Source organism: Scophthalmus maximus, chromosome 10 (genome assembly GCF_022379125.1).
Source record: "Scophthalmus maximus strain ysfricsl-2021 chromosome 10, ASM2237912v1, whole genome shotgun sequence".
Lineage (NCBI taxonomy): Eukaryota > Metazoa > Chordata > Actinopteri > Pleuronectiformes > Scophthalmidae > Scophthalmus > Scophthalmus maximus.
In genome coordinates this window covers 9,863,675-9,876,899 of record NC_061524.1, presented here as the reverse complement: position 1 = coordinate 9,876,899, position 13,225 = coordinate 9,863,675, and positions in this window count along the sequence as shown.

The window sequence follows — 13,225 nt, the reverse complement described above, 5'->3', positions numbered from 1 at the left end:
TGCAATGACCTTTTAGTATTTTGAGGATAACATTATTTATTTTGTTATAATCAGTATTATAATAAATTCTGTACTTTAACTCAGGTAAGATTTCAAGCAGGACTATTTTTTTTACATTTCGGTATTCAAACTTTGCACTAATGTGCAAGATGTGATGTTACGAGGGTAAACTATAAAATATGTTTTTTCAGAACAAAGGTTTTGTGGCAATTCATCATTATCAATTCACTGTCTCACTGTAAAGTTGAACCAGGCTGCACCCGCATGAGAAGGAGCCAATGAGAGAAGTGCTGCTGTGTCGGCATGGAGACACACACAATGACTGCAGGGAGATAAATGTTGTCATCATATAAAACCCCCATCCATGTGTCGGTGCTCTCTCTCCCTCCCTCCCCCCTCTCTCCCCTCCAGATCTTTACCACGTTAATGTCTCTCCTCTTGTTTACCCTGCCTCGCGCTCCTTCATTATCTTTTCTGCTGCTCCTCTGGCACAGGCCTGTGCATCTCTTTCTTTCAGAGGCGATCACACATTCCCACTGGCATTAGAATACTAATGTGTCAGTGTGAATAGAAGAGAGCTGTTGGGCGGCGGTGGGAGTCGACCCACCTCTCAATATGTGCGCTGTCTCCTCTGGAGAGTCTAAATCTTGTTTTTTTTTGCTCGCTCTCTCTCCCTGCTGATCTCTCAGCCTCAATCTCATTGAATGGAAACCTCCCACTCCCTGTCTCCTGTCCCCTGTCTCCTGTAGTTTCTACCGGCTGTGGGAAATATATTTTCAGTATGTTAAGAACAGGTAGAGGTGAGAGTCACGACCAAACCAGCCCCCTCCTAAACTTCTGTTCCTCCCAGTCCTGGCCCGCAAAAGCAAATGCATCCAATATTTGCAGAGCTCTAAATCTTTGCCTGTTGAATGCTGCTGTTGTTGTGCAGGGGAGTGCTTGGCATTGTCACGGCAACCTGCTGGTTTTGAGGGGGAGCTGACCCGTGGAGGAGAACAGAAAAATGTCTCTATATTTAAGCTTGTAAAAACGTGGATATTTACGGCCTGTGCAGGCTGCAGAACTCCAGCGGGGCGAGAGAAGTCGTGGCAGCAACAAGGAATCCTTTTGACATAGTTTTGCCTCACTGTACCATTAATGGCATTTTTCATGATGGGGGTGTACAAAACTCTAGAACACCAGATTGTCATGCATTCCACATTTGAGTGTTTTCATGCATTTCCGGTGGAAATTCCATGCAGATTCATATGAAACGTCTATAATCGCCTATTATTATTAAAGCAAGGAACATGCATCTCCCGTTAGGTTTCCTCTGCACAAGATGCACCTCATCCCCAGCGTGTCAGTTTCCTGTGCAGTTGGCCCTCAAATTTAACCATTAAAGAGTGCACTTTTTTCTCCTAATAGGTTTTAATATCTCAAATAAGACATTTTATGATTATGTTTCAAGTACTTCAAATCTAGGTTCTTAACCGTCAGAGGGTTTAAAAAGGCTTTTTTCACACCATATCACAAAAATGATACAAAGAATATGTGGATTTATGTACTCACAGCATGCTTGACACACTAATATTTTCATAAAATTATATTTACGTAAACAGGCTACAAACCTATCAAAATATATATATCATCTGTAGATTGTTTGCAGGACATTTTAATCTGCAGCCAACATGTTCTACAGCTGTACAGCATCACCTCCGCCTTTTTCTCCCCCGTCTAACCCCAGTTAGAGAATCCTGCACACATGAGGAGCCATTCCTGATTAGCCACACATTCGAGAAATGTCAGAAATGTTTCATGCGCCTTGTCTCAGCTCGACCGGTGCCGTCAGTTGTCAGTACAGGGCCGATAAAGGCACCGAGCTAAAGGGGTTCAGAGGGGAGGCGCCGCATGCCGTGGGGCCACTGTTTGGTTTGGAGGATGAAACCTCAGCCAGCTTCTGCAACCCTTCAGATGCATGTGCAGGACGTGCAACTGATGTCTCTTTCCTTTCTCCGAGAAATCAGATCGCAGAACTGAAATTAGTCCGTCATTAAGGAACGGGTCCATGTGAACTCCAGTCACCCCGTGAGGCCGTTGAGGGAGCCATTTGCAGAAACACTTAACTGAACAAATATTTTTATTTCTGGCAAGAAAAAGTGGGCAGAGGCTGTCAAATTGCGTGACTCAGGACATTAGCGGGAGAGGCTGGTGGAGCTGCCATGTGTAAATGGATGAGGAGAAGGGGCACAGATTGGGGTAGTGGAGCACAATGAATGGAGTCTGGAAATATAATTTTATGACCATCTTTATGCTGTTATTTAGTAAGTGGTGTTGTGCTCATAGCAGCCCCAGTAAAGATGTAAATACTCTGCAAAATGAATCTAACCCCATGGTGAGAAGGTTTTATTATCATTTTAAGTTTCTACCCAATAAGTGCAGTAAATGATGCTGTAAATGTAAGAGTGCCCTTAAAAACAAGTTTGAGAACGATGTGAAGCGATGGGAGCTCAGGTAACAGCCAATACATCAATATAAACCACAATTGTATTTAATACTCGGGTTGATGTGGTTTGCTTGGACAGTGAACGCAGAGAGAGAAAACTCATGTCTGGGTTTTGACTTTTGCGGTCGCTACATGGCGCCCGTAAATCGAACCAAATAAGGACCGCGGCCAGAAATCATGCTCACTCCAAAAGCTGGAGCCCTTGAGCCATGCGGAGATAGAGGGAGAGATTCAGTGATCCCAGAAATCCCTTGTGGCATGCAGCCTGGCCAGCTCTCATCCAGCCACTGTGGACGCTGGATCAGGGCCCATCAGTGGCTCGCAGAGATGATCAGTCTCACAGAACACAAACTGTTCCACACACGTCGGGGTGTTGGACGTGCGTGAGTGTGCAGGCTTAAAGTATTCTCTGCAGGTTTACTGCTGACTTTGCAGACGCATGATCGGGAACTCACCGACTATTCCTCCGTACCGGCACTCAGCCGTGTCCAAATACGAGAAAGATTTCACTATTCTCACCAGGCGTTCGTGACTCCAGGTCACTACTAAAACAAAGACGGTATGGACCAACGTGTCTCTCAGCAGTGATTCAACAGACGCTTGTTCAGGTCAGCGTATGAGGCCGCGCTGCTGGCAGAGGGGATTTCTCCGAAAATATCCCCTTCGCTGGTTTGCAAGCCACACATCCCTGCTTTGGCCGGAGGACTTTGCTGAATGTGCAAGAAAAAGTAGGGGGGTAGCAGATGAGGGGGGGAAAAAATGGAAGAAAAAAGTGAGCTGCCATACAAATTAAATGCAGATTGTGTATATATGGTTTTTATGTCACAAATGAAATGGGGAGGGGGGAAAAAAAGGAAAAGATGAAAAATGGAGAGAAATAAACATGTAGGCTGGCTGGGCCTCTTGTTTCATTTGGCGAATTGAGCCTCAGCACCATTACAGTCATTACCCAGGAATCCGAGTTGGGGGAAAGAAAACCAGGCCTCTCCTTCCTCTTTTTTCCTCCACTTTTCATCTCTCTTCACTGCGTTTCTCTCACCTTCTACGTGCTCTTTTTCTCATGGTCTCCTTTCCTTGTCGTCTAATGTGATTCTCTCTGGTTTGTTCCCTCTGTCGTCCGTTCCCCCGATAATCACTTCAAGGCAGTTCTAAGACACTTACAAGCCCTTAAAGGACCCCAACATGCCGCAGAGGGGCTTGTTTTTCCAGACTGTTTTGGGGTTAGAATGAATTTTACTGTTGGTACGAGCTTTAGATTCTCAAGCGCACCGCTTGAGGAGCTTTAGATTCTCAAGCGCACCGCTTTTAAAAAAGCAACCCGATAATTTGGGGTTCGTGTTTAAGAGGCACTCTGGCGGCCAATACCGTGATATGAAGAATAATATAACGAAAACATGATCTGCAGAGCTGCGGGAAAGGAAGTGTCTTGGGCTCTGGTCACGATATTAGTGTTATTCTTCATGAAATGGGTTCCTTTCTGGTGGGAACGGGGAGCCTCAGAGTGAGCCCACGTCGGTCTGTGGCCTCCGGGTTTTACTGTTCAGTAAACAGAGCAGGGAAGAAGATGGTCTATACCACACATGTAGAGAACCCAAGAAACTTCAGCACAGGAAAGCTCTCCAAGCCATCGGTGCCAGCTTCACCAGACAGCATGAAGCAGCGAAAAAAAAGAGACGACCGTGTTGGCTGAACGGACGGCGTGCGGAGACGAGGAGTGGATTGAGGCTGGAAAACTGATCCTTTGTGCGCCCTGGACTTAGAACCAAAAAATGAAAACAGTAGCAGAAGGAGCAGAATAAATGTCTTTTGTGCACTTCTTTTCTTCCAATACAAAATAATGATAATAGTATTTGCTGTCACTGGAGAGACAGACAGATGGAGTGAGATACACAGAGACAAAGGGGAAAGGACACAGAGATAGTCATGTGTGACCTCCATTGTTCCTGGTCACAACACTGGAACCAGGTTGTCGTTGCTGTGGAAATTACCATCACACATGGACACTGAAACTAACTCGCATTCGTTAGGGAAGACATATTTATTATCCCTCCAAGATATCGCCCCATGTGACTCTTCCAGAATACATTTTTCTTGGAGTTGTTTTTTTTTTCCACTGCATTAACCTGTGTGTGTGTGTGTGTGTGTGTGTGTGTGTGTGTGTGTGTGTGTGTGTGTGTGTGTGTGTGTGTGTGTGTGTGTGTGTGTGTGTGTGTGTGTGTGTGTGTGTGTGTGTGTGTGTGTGTGTGTGTGTGTGTGTGTGTGTGTGTGTGTGTGTGTGTGTGTGTGTGTGTGTGTGTGTGTGTGTGTGTGTGTGTGTGTGTGTGTGTGTGTGAGTGACGCTGCCCCTTCAGATTATCTCATCTCCTGACAGAAAGACTCCTCTCTCCCTCCCATAAGTTTCCTCTTAATTCTCCTTTGCGTCTTTAAAGCAGCTGGCTTCAGACAAGGGTGAGCTGAGTTCCAGGCCTTCTGAGGCGACTTTCCATCATCCTGATGTGTCTGGAGACAGGAGTGTCCTCCTCTGGCCAGGTTGTCCGCTGTGGTCGGGTACCTGGGTCGTGTAGGATGCAAACCAGGACAGATGGAGAGAATGAGAATGAGAAGATTTCTTGGAGAGTTATCCTTTTGGTAAGTATGAAATATTACGCGGTTTCTAAATAAAACACTGAACATGATTTTTTATAATAATTATGTAACTTGATCAAAACGTAAACATGAAAGCGGTTAACTTTGAATGCTGGGAAATGCACAGTGAACTTTGAGCTGCAACGACACACGGCAATGACAACACATTTTATTGTGTACTAATCACTAAAGATTATCTTATGACTTGTGCAAACTGACTGTAGACTTGTAAGCTCCTCCGAGGGAAGACAGTCTTTGCTGGCAACGGGCAAATCCTTGGTGTGAGCCTCCATCTCTCCCCCGAGCCATTAAATGAAAATGAGATCCCCTTTTTCATCCAACTCCTTAGTAAGAAGTGAAAAGTTCAAAAACAAATCGGAGCCTGATACTCAGTAGCCGAATTGGTCCCAGATGTATTTAATATCCCGTCTGTGCTCCCTCGGCTCCTGCCGAGAGCCCCTGTGTCGTCGTGCCAGGAGGAGGGTGGCATCGGTGTCAACCTTTTCACACTGCCCACCATCCCTTGTGTGCAGATTTAGCATGGGGCATTCTTCCCTTTCAAAGAGTCTGGAGGGCCAGAGGAAAAGATGGAAAGAGACACTATTCATGACTGGACAAGGTGGAGTCACTGGGCACCGTGCCCGCACACTCTCCTCCGCCTCCTCCCCCACTGCTGCACTGACAAGGGGCAAGAGTGTGAGGCTGACGCTTTTGTCCGTCCTATTAGTGAGTGGCACGCCAGGCTGAAGGATTTTTAATGTGTGTGGTGTTTTCGGGGGGGGGGAGGGTGTAGTCGGAGTGGGCGTGAGCGTCATGGCGTGAACTTGACGTGCGTTGTCAGTCAGAGGGGCTGACAGACAGGCGGCCTGTGGGAACGGGTGACGGAGGCCATCCGGGGCCTTCAGGGGCTAACATGGGGGGTCTTTTATGGGTTTATCAAACTGCTGTGCCCCCGTCACCCCGTGCACAGGAAACGCTCTGGCACATGAATGGAGAGATCGTGTCAATGAGGAGGATGGAGCCTGGGACAAGAGTCAGGGTTGGGGGCGAGTCATGTGGAGAGGGGAGGATGAGCAAAGAGGGGGAACTGGGGGTGAACTTGATGGGTTGAGATGGCGATCCTGAGATGAGGATAAAGCTCACCGCCGCTCCGATTTCAATCTCTGCAATATCAAAATGAATAATTCAACTTAATCGCAGAAAGCAATAGTTCAACATATGCTGAGGAACAGGGGGAATAGCTAGCATAGAAACATTATGTAAATCAGTGAGTGAACGCATCAATGATCATTAAACCACGACATTCTGCTCCGAACTTATTGTTCAGTTCAATAAAAAAGCAGGCCTATATTATTATTAGTATGATACTATACTAGTATTATACTATACTATGTATAAGTTTAATAGCTCAGCATCCAAATAGTTGTGATCTGTGGGCTTTTCCTGTCATTTGATACCAATGGTGCTTTCAGTTGAGAGGATCTCCACAGCTACAAGCTATTGCTCTATGGTGATTTGATGTGGTAAATTCAGTTTTTGCATTAAAATGACTCAATGCATTCACTAAACTTTCTCCATTTGTTTCTCTAACCGTTAGTAAAGTGCCAGGCTAGTTGGCACAAACACACATTGTACCCTGTGTTTAAATGTTCCCTCTCCTGAGATCATCGAGTCACATTAGCGCTGCAGCTGGAAACTGAGCTGAGGTTAACTGTGCGAGTCAGTTGTGATCCCCTGAAAGCAGCCATTTGTCGTTCCCCTCCCTCTACCCAGCAGCTGTAAGTACAGTATTGGTAAACAGATCATGTAGCATTGCAGCAGTGAAACAAGCCTTCGCAGAGACATCAGCTCGGTGATAGGAAGAAATGGCAAAGCAAGAAAACGGGAGAGAGAGTGGGGAGCATTTTTGAAAAGGCTCAGAAAAGTATGTGATACTTGTGTTGTTGTGATTTGTGAGACACGATGGCGTTAACATGTAATGCAACATATCAGGTGTGGGGGGCCCGTGCTTGTCAGATTAACACGTGCAAATTTTTCAGGCAAAGATCACAATCATTATCTGCCTTTATGGTTCATCCCTCCGAAGATCTATATACTTTAAATCCATTATTTACACAGAATTCTCCTCTCCTTTTTTTTTTAATCAACCTTCCATGTGGGAGTGGAGCAAAACATACCTCACCCTGAGACAGTTACTGTATGTGCGAGAATAACGTAAGAAGTCCTGTTGGAGCTCATCGTCAATCTCCCTTTCAAAGCGCACGGAGCTGAACATATTTATATGAAGGTGACCTCTGACCTCTACCACTGAGTTTAAAGGCAGTGAAAGTGAGCCGCCACGGCTCTCTGTCTCTACGTGTGTGTGTGTGTGTGTGTGTGTGTGTGTGTGTGTGTGTGTGTGTGTGTGTGTGTGTGTGTGTGTGTGTGTGTGTGTGTGTGTGTGTGTGTGTGTGTGTCTGTGTCTGGGTTGGTTTGGTCCAAGCTGGGCTGTCTGGATTTGAGGCCAGGGCCCCTGTGCTCTGCGTCTGGGCGTCTGGGTTTGGGCGTCCTCCTCTATCCAGGGCGGCTTATTTATGACCTGAGCCGAGCCCGGGTCCAGCAGCCAGAGACAGAGAGGAGAGGAGGGATCGAGTGCCGCATTACCCCGGCGCATTCCGACGCACGCAAGACCTGACTGGCACACATTCGCGTACAACACATACACGCACGCGCAGAAACACTGCAGATAAGGAGAAATATCTCCCATGATCTCATATCAGAGACTGTGAGTACTAGGCTGTAGAGTGAGCCACTTTCCCTCCCCCTCCCCAAAATATCTCCACAATATTTTTTTACAGTGTGCTATAATTCCCGCTTAATTGTATGTATATATTTTATGAGCGGAGGCTGTGTTTTTACATGGTATAGGAAGTCTGGTTAGTTACAGCATGATACCTCGCGGTGCGCACGTTTTCTTTCATTACAACTCTGAGGTGTTCGGACGCAGCATTTCAGTCGTATTTGCGTTTCTCTAAGAGCAGACGAACTGTAGATGCTGATGGCACACAGATTTTCTCAGTTGATCTTGGGTTTCAAGCTCTTATGTCAAAGCCCTGCTTCTTCGCCTCTCTTCTAAGCGCTGAGGCCTCTCTGTGGTCCGTTTGGATTAGAGAGGATACAGTTCAAAAAAACTGCTGTTCTTATGTAGCCTTTGTCTCTCCCCTGTCTTTTCACCTTTCCCCCGCATATGTAACGGCCCGGCTCCGTCATACATCACCGCTCAGTCATCTCTGTGTCAGTGAACTCTGAAATACCAAAGGGGTTGTTTGGTGGACATAGAAATGAAAGAGCGCGTCATTGCTTTTGAGGGGGCCTCAAAACACCTCGGCAGCAAAGCTGTGGCTACTGCTGCTGACTTTCTAGGGTGGGCACGTAAAACTGCACCCCTCTCTCTCTCTCTCTCTCACTCAGTTATTTTCAAATTTGCTCTTCCTTTTTTGTGGTTAAATGCCGCGGAAAATTGGGACGGCCTGGCAAAGCAGAGGTGGATGTTTTCCCCGAAGCAGAGTGCGGATGGAGCACATTCCAGAGGAAAGCTGTGTAAATCCCTCCATTGATTTGGTGCGAAACCCTCCTGACCTCTGGAATACATTAGCAGATTAGCCACGGAGGCCGTGTGCACACAGCTCTTTTAGCTCAGCTGCCGGCCTATTCAGACTCCACACCAGCAGCGGTCTGCCCGTGGCCCCCCAAACACAGAGCCCAGATACCAGGGGGCAGATGGGCCCACACCGGCTCCTTTCACTCTCAGAAGCCCAATTACGGCTCTGTGCGCATGTACTTATGTGCACTTGTTGTTGCGAACATGCCGTTCGCTTCATACATCTCTTGGTGTGGTGCAGCACACTATTAGCATTGTGACTCAGTTTTTACATAGTACAAATGTTTCAAGCTTTACTTTGTTACCTCAAAAAACTTTATCTTCACTTTCTTGAGTAAGACTACATTTTTTAATCGATGAAATGTACCTTACGGTGTATTACATTGTGCAGATTGACTAAAACAATCAAGGACACAGGGTAAGTCATGAAAGCCAGGTCCCCTCAGTTGTCTGTGATCGATTTAGTAGATTCAGACCATGTTCTTATTTCGATTCTAGAGAACCTAGAGGATAATTGGACTTAAATTGAGTCTGGAGACCTGTTAACTGTGTCTGCATCATCTTTTGTTTTGTACGTGTCTTAATAACTGCAATGTGTGCGGGTGTTTGGGATGGTGGCTCTGTGGTGTGATCGGTTCTTTCTTTACTTGGAGGCTTTCGAGATGGGACCTATAATGGAGGTATAGATGATTATGATTTAAGATGGTTTTACAGGAAAACTAAACCAAAACCCCCCAAAAAGAAGAGTAAGAACTGCTATTTCCATCCTGTTTAGTGGTTGAGTAGTGTATTGGCATTACTGATACCAGACCCCCGAGTGTGAATCTGGACGCCAGCTTCTCCATTGTACTGCAGCCTTTGGACATGTGCTTTTCATAACATTGTAAGCTCATATAAAAGCTAACAGAGTGTTAATGGATTGAGCAAGTGGCCATTGACCTGGTATTGTGCCTGTGTGTGTTTGGATGCGTGCGTCTTGTTTGGGGTGAGGGGTGGCGCTCTGGGTCAGGGGAGCAGGCATCATGGTCACAGGCTGCGAGACCCACCAGGACCCCTGTGCCCCCCTCGGAGGGGACACATGGCCCCGAGACCCCCTGACAGACCTCCACACCGCAGGCAGACAGTTCACCCACCAGCCGAGCAGCCTGACACCCAGATGGCAGCTGCTCGCTCGCTGCCCGCCTTGTAGCGTGAGGCAGAAGAGATGAAATCAGCTCATCTGCCATCAGTGTGTTCTGTGTTTTGTCTTCGCTGATGACGCACCTCTGGGAATAATAAAGCTTCGGCTCTCTATTCTCTATGAAATCTATTCCACTCCACTGTATTCTGCATGTTTTACTCCATGCTTCTCTCATCTATTTGACTTCCTACTCTTCTGTACCCTTCTGCCAAGTTGAGTCTCTTCAACTCGACTCTTGTTCTCTCTACATGACTCGTCTCTTATTCAAACTCAACTTGACGTGACTTGACTCTACTGTTATCTGCTCTTCTCAACTAATCTACTCTCCTCTTTACCCTGTTCTACATCACTTGACTCTACTCCGCCGTAGTCCGGACCCCTACTCCGTTCTACTCTGTTACTCTTCTTTACACTGCTCTTCTACTCTGTTTACTAAATATTCTTTCATAATTCACTGTACTATATGTAATTCTTAATCATTCTCACTCTACTACACTGTATTTACTCACTACTCTTACGACTCTCAACAACTCTGCTGTGTACAGCAGCACACAAACTTGACAGTTGTGAACAAATGCACACAACACACATCCAACGACAAAGCTACACATCCTCTCTGTTCGTTTCATTGTGAGCATGATGAGGAGGAAGTTTATCACTGACTGAGATAGTCTCTGTTTGGTGTAAATATTTTTTCTACCTCCACGAAGGAGTTTATGTTGTCGCCCCTGTCCGTGTTTGTTTGTTTGTCAGCGGAATTACACAAAAAATACTGAACCTGTTTCCACAAAACTTGGTGGAAGGGTTGTACATTGGCTTAGTGAGAACCTATTAGGTTTTGGTGCAGACAAAATGGCATTGGATTGATTTTTTTCACTCTTTGTAACATTGGGAGATAAGGCATTAAAAGATATTTTCACAGATTTCCTCAGACTGGTGCGGCTTAAAATGCGTTATTTTTTCAAACAAATTATTTTTTTTAGATGAATAGTGGGGTCAAAAGTCTTATTTTTTTCGTCATTGTATCTGAAATTCATGTCATCATTTTCACCAAATATGGTTGAGGTACTATACAGATAAAAGGCAGAGTGACCAATTGAATTGAACTAAAGGTTAAGGACTTTCACCAGTCACTGTTTGGTTTAGAAGTTTCCCTGTGTATCAAACCATGTGTGAGTGAATTCCTTCTGTTTCTTTCTCCCTGACAAAGTTTCCCGCCGCCCAGCTCTCTCTGCCCTGGTTAATGTTTACACCCTGATTGATTCGACTCCTCTGAGTAATGATAGACAAACAACAACTGATCAGTACTATTAGCACATCAAGCCTCAGAAGCGGCTGCGCTCTGCTCGAGAGCAATTTGGCCCCTCGGCTGGAAAGGAAAACAGAGAGCCCAGAGGTGCCATGTTTTCACGCCATCTTTGATTTATGCCTTGTCTTCGGCTGAACCTTGGGTAATGCTCCTTTACCTCCAGCCTTCCCTCCTCCCTCCTATTTCCACTACATTCCTATTTTCCTTATATTGGTATTGTTCACTTTGCTCCCTTCTCCCTCCCCAGGCCTTTGTCTGCTCGAGGTCCCACAGGAGAAGAGGGTTCTACTTGTACTTGTACAAGAGAAGGGGTGTGAGACTGAAACTGCTTTCCTTTGCTTCAGGGTCAAAGGTCACCAACCTACTAGTCCTCAACCTATCAACCCCTCTGACAGGACCATATTGATTGTCAGGCTCATTGTGACCTTTCAGAACAACAACAGCCATATTGCGAAATATTAATTGTAGGTTTTTTTTTTCCTCTCCATGGCAGCGTAGCAGGATAACAGGAAATATTAAATGGCCTTTGAACAGATATGACAGATAATGGGTTTAATACATGACAATAGTTCCCCCTCCCCTTTGGCCCTTCCCTTCTAGTCTTTCTACCCTCTGCCCTCTTTTCCTTCACTCTGTCCCCTCCTGAATGTCCCCTTCTGCCCCCCCCCCCGGATCATGGGTAGTGTGTGGCATGGGCAGTTGTTTGTTGTCACTGTGAATTACGGTGACATACTAAAGGACTGACGGATCATGCTAGGGAGCACAGGCCAGGGAGAGAGAGGAGAGGAGAGGAGAGGCCAGGCTGGGGGTGGGGGAGTTTTGGGAGTGTTTTGAGGGGGTCGGGTTGGAGGGATAGGGGGAGTTCTCCTGCAACTTTACCAAAGCTCAAATGTGCAGCCCGAGGAAGAGGCAGGGGAGGGGCGTTCAGTGTGAACATCGCGATTCTCAGGGATCAGTTTACTAGGTGTGTCTCGTTGACTTTCACCGTTACAGTAATTACAGGCTGAGATTTCTCACACTGCTGCACTGCGCTGGTCGCACATTTAATTACAGCAAACACTCTGATTCCATAGTGCTATAGATTATTTTAGAATACTTTCTGTTACAGGTTGTTTATGTCGACAGTTTACCTTCTCAGCTGTAGTAGGCTTCATACAATAGGTAATACTAAAGTAATCGTAAATGTTTTATCAGATTATTTTGGGGGAAAACCTGAAACATGATCCTATGTTTGTAATCATTTATGATTATGGGTCTAAAAAACTCAAAGATTTACGTTATAACCTAAGGCCTCGTTAATTGTTTTCAGATCAATAATAATCGATTTGAGTTTCGAAAAATCTATTTGGTGTGTCTTTTTTTCTGCATAACTTTTTTGAAGTAGCTTTTAAAAGGTGCATTTAACCTTCTGTAAGAGATATATAACAAATGTATTTATTTACTGCAGACATTAAACAAAGCCAGAATAAAATAAACTCTTCACTCAGAAACATTGCATTACCTCTGAGCTGCATTTCTCTGCTGCTCTCTAACCACACTGCACTTCAAGTTCAACACAAACCACATTTACAATTCAATCATTCTCTGCTAAAATGCTGCTCTGTTGGGAAAGCTCTGCGCGTTGGCGTCGTCCCATTTTTCCAGAGTGATTTGATCATGATTGATGAAATATGCACTAACAGGCTCGCCCAAACTGCTAAGAGCATCGAGAGATCGAGATTAATTTATTTGCACGGTGCACTTTTTCAATGAGGATGAGAGAAGTGTACATTAGCCACCACATGTTCAGGCATAAACGTCTGTTTACGTGACGACAGATTCTTAAAGACTTTTTTTCCGGCAAGTCTCCAAGGTTGGTGTAGTCATAATCTTTCATATAAATGAGTGAGTCAATAGCTCTTTTGTCTTGAGGTGCATTCATCTCTGCAGAGGAGTCTATCCAGGTGCCTTCATAAGTACTCGGTTATTTTATAGGCCTAGAAGGAG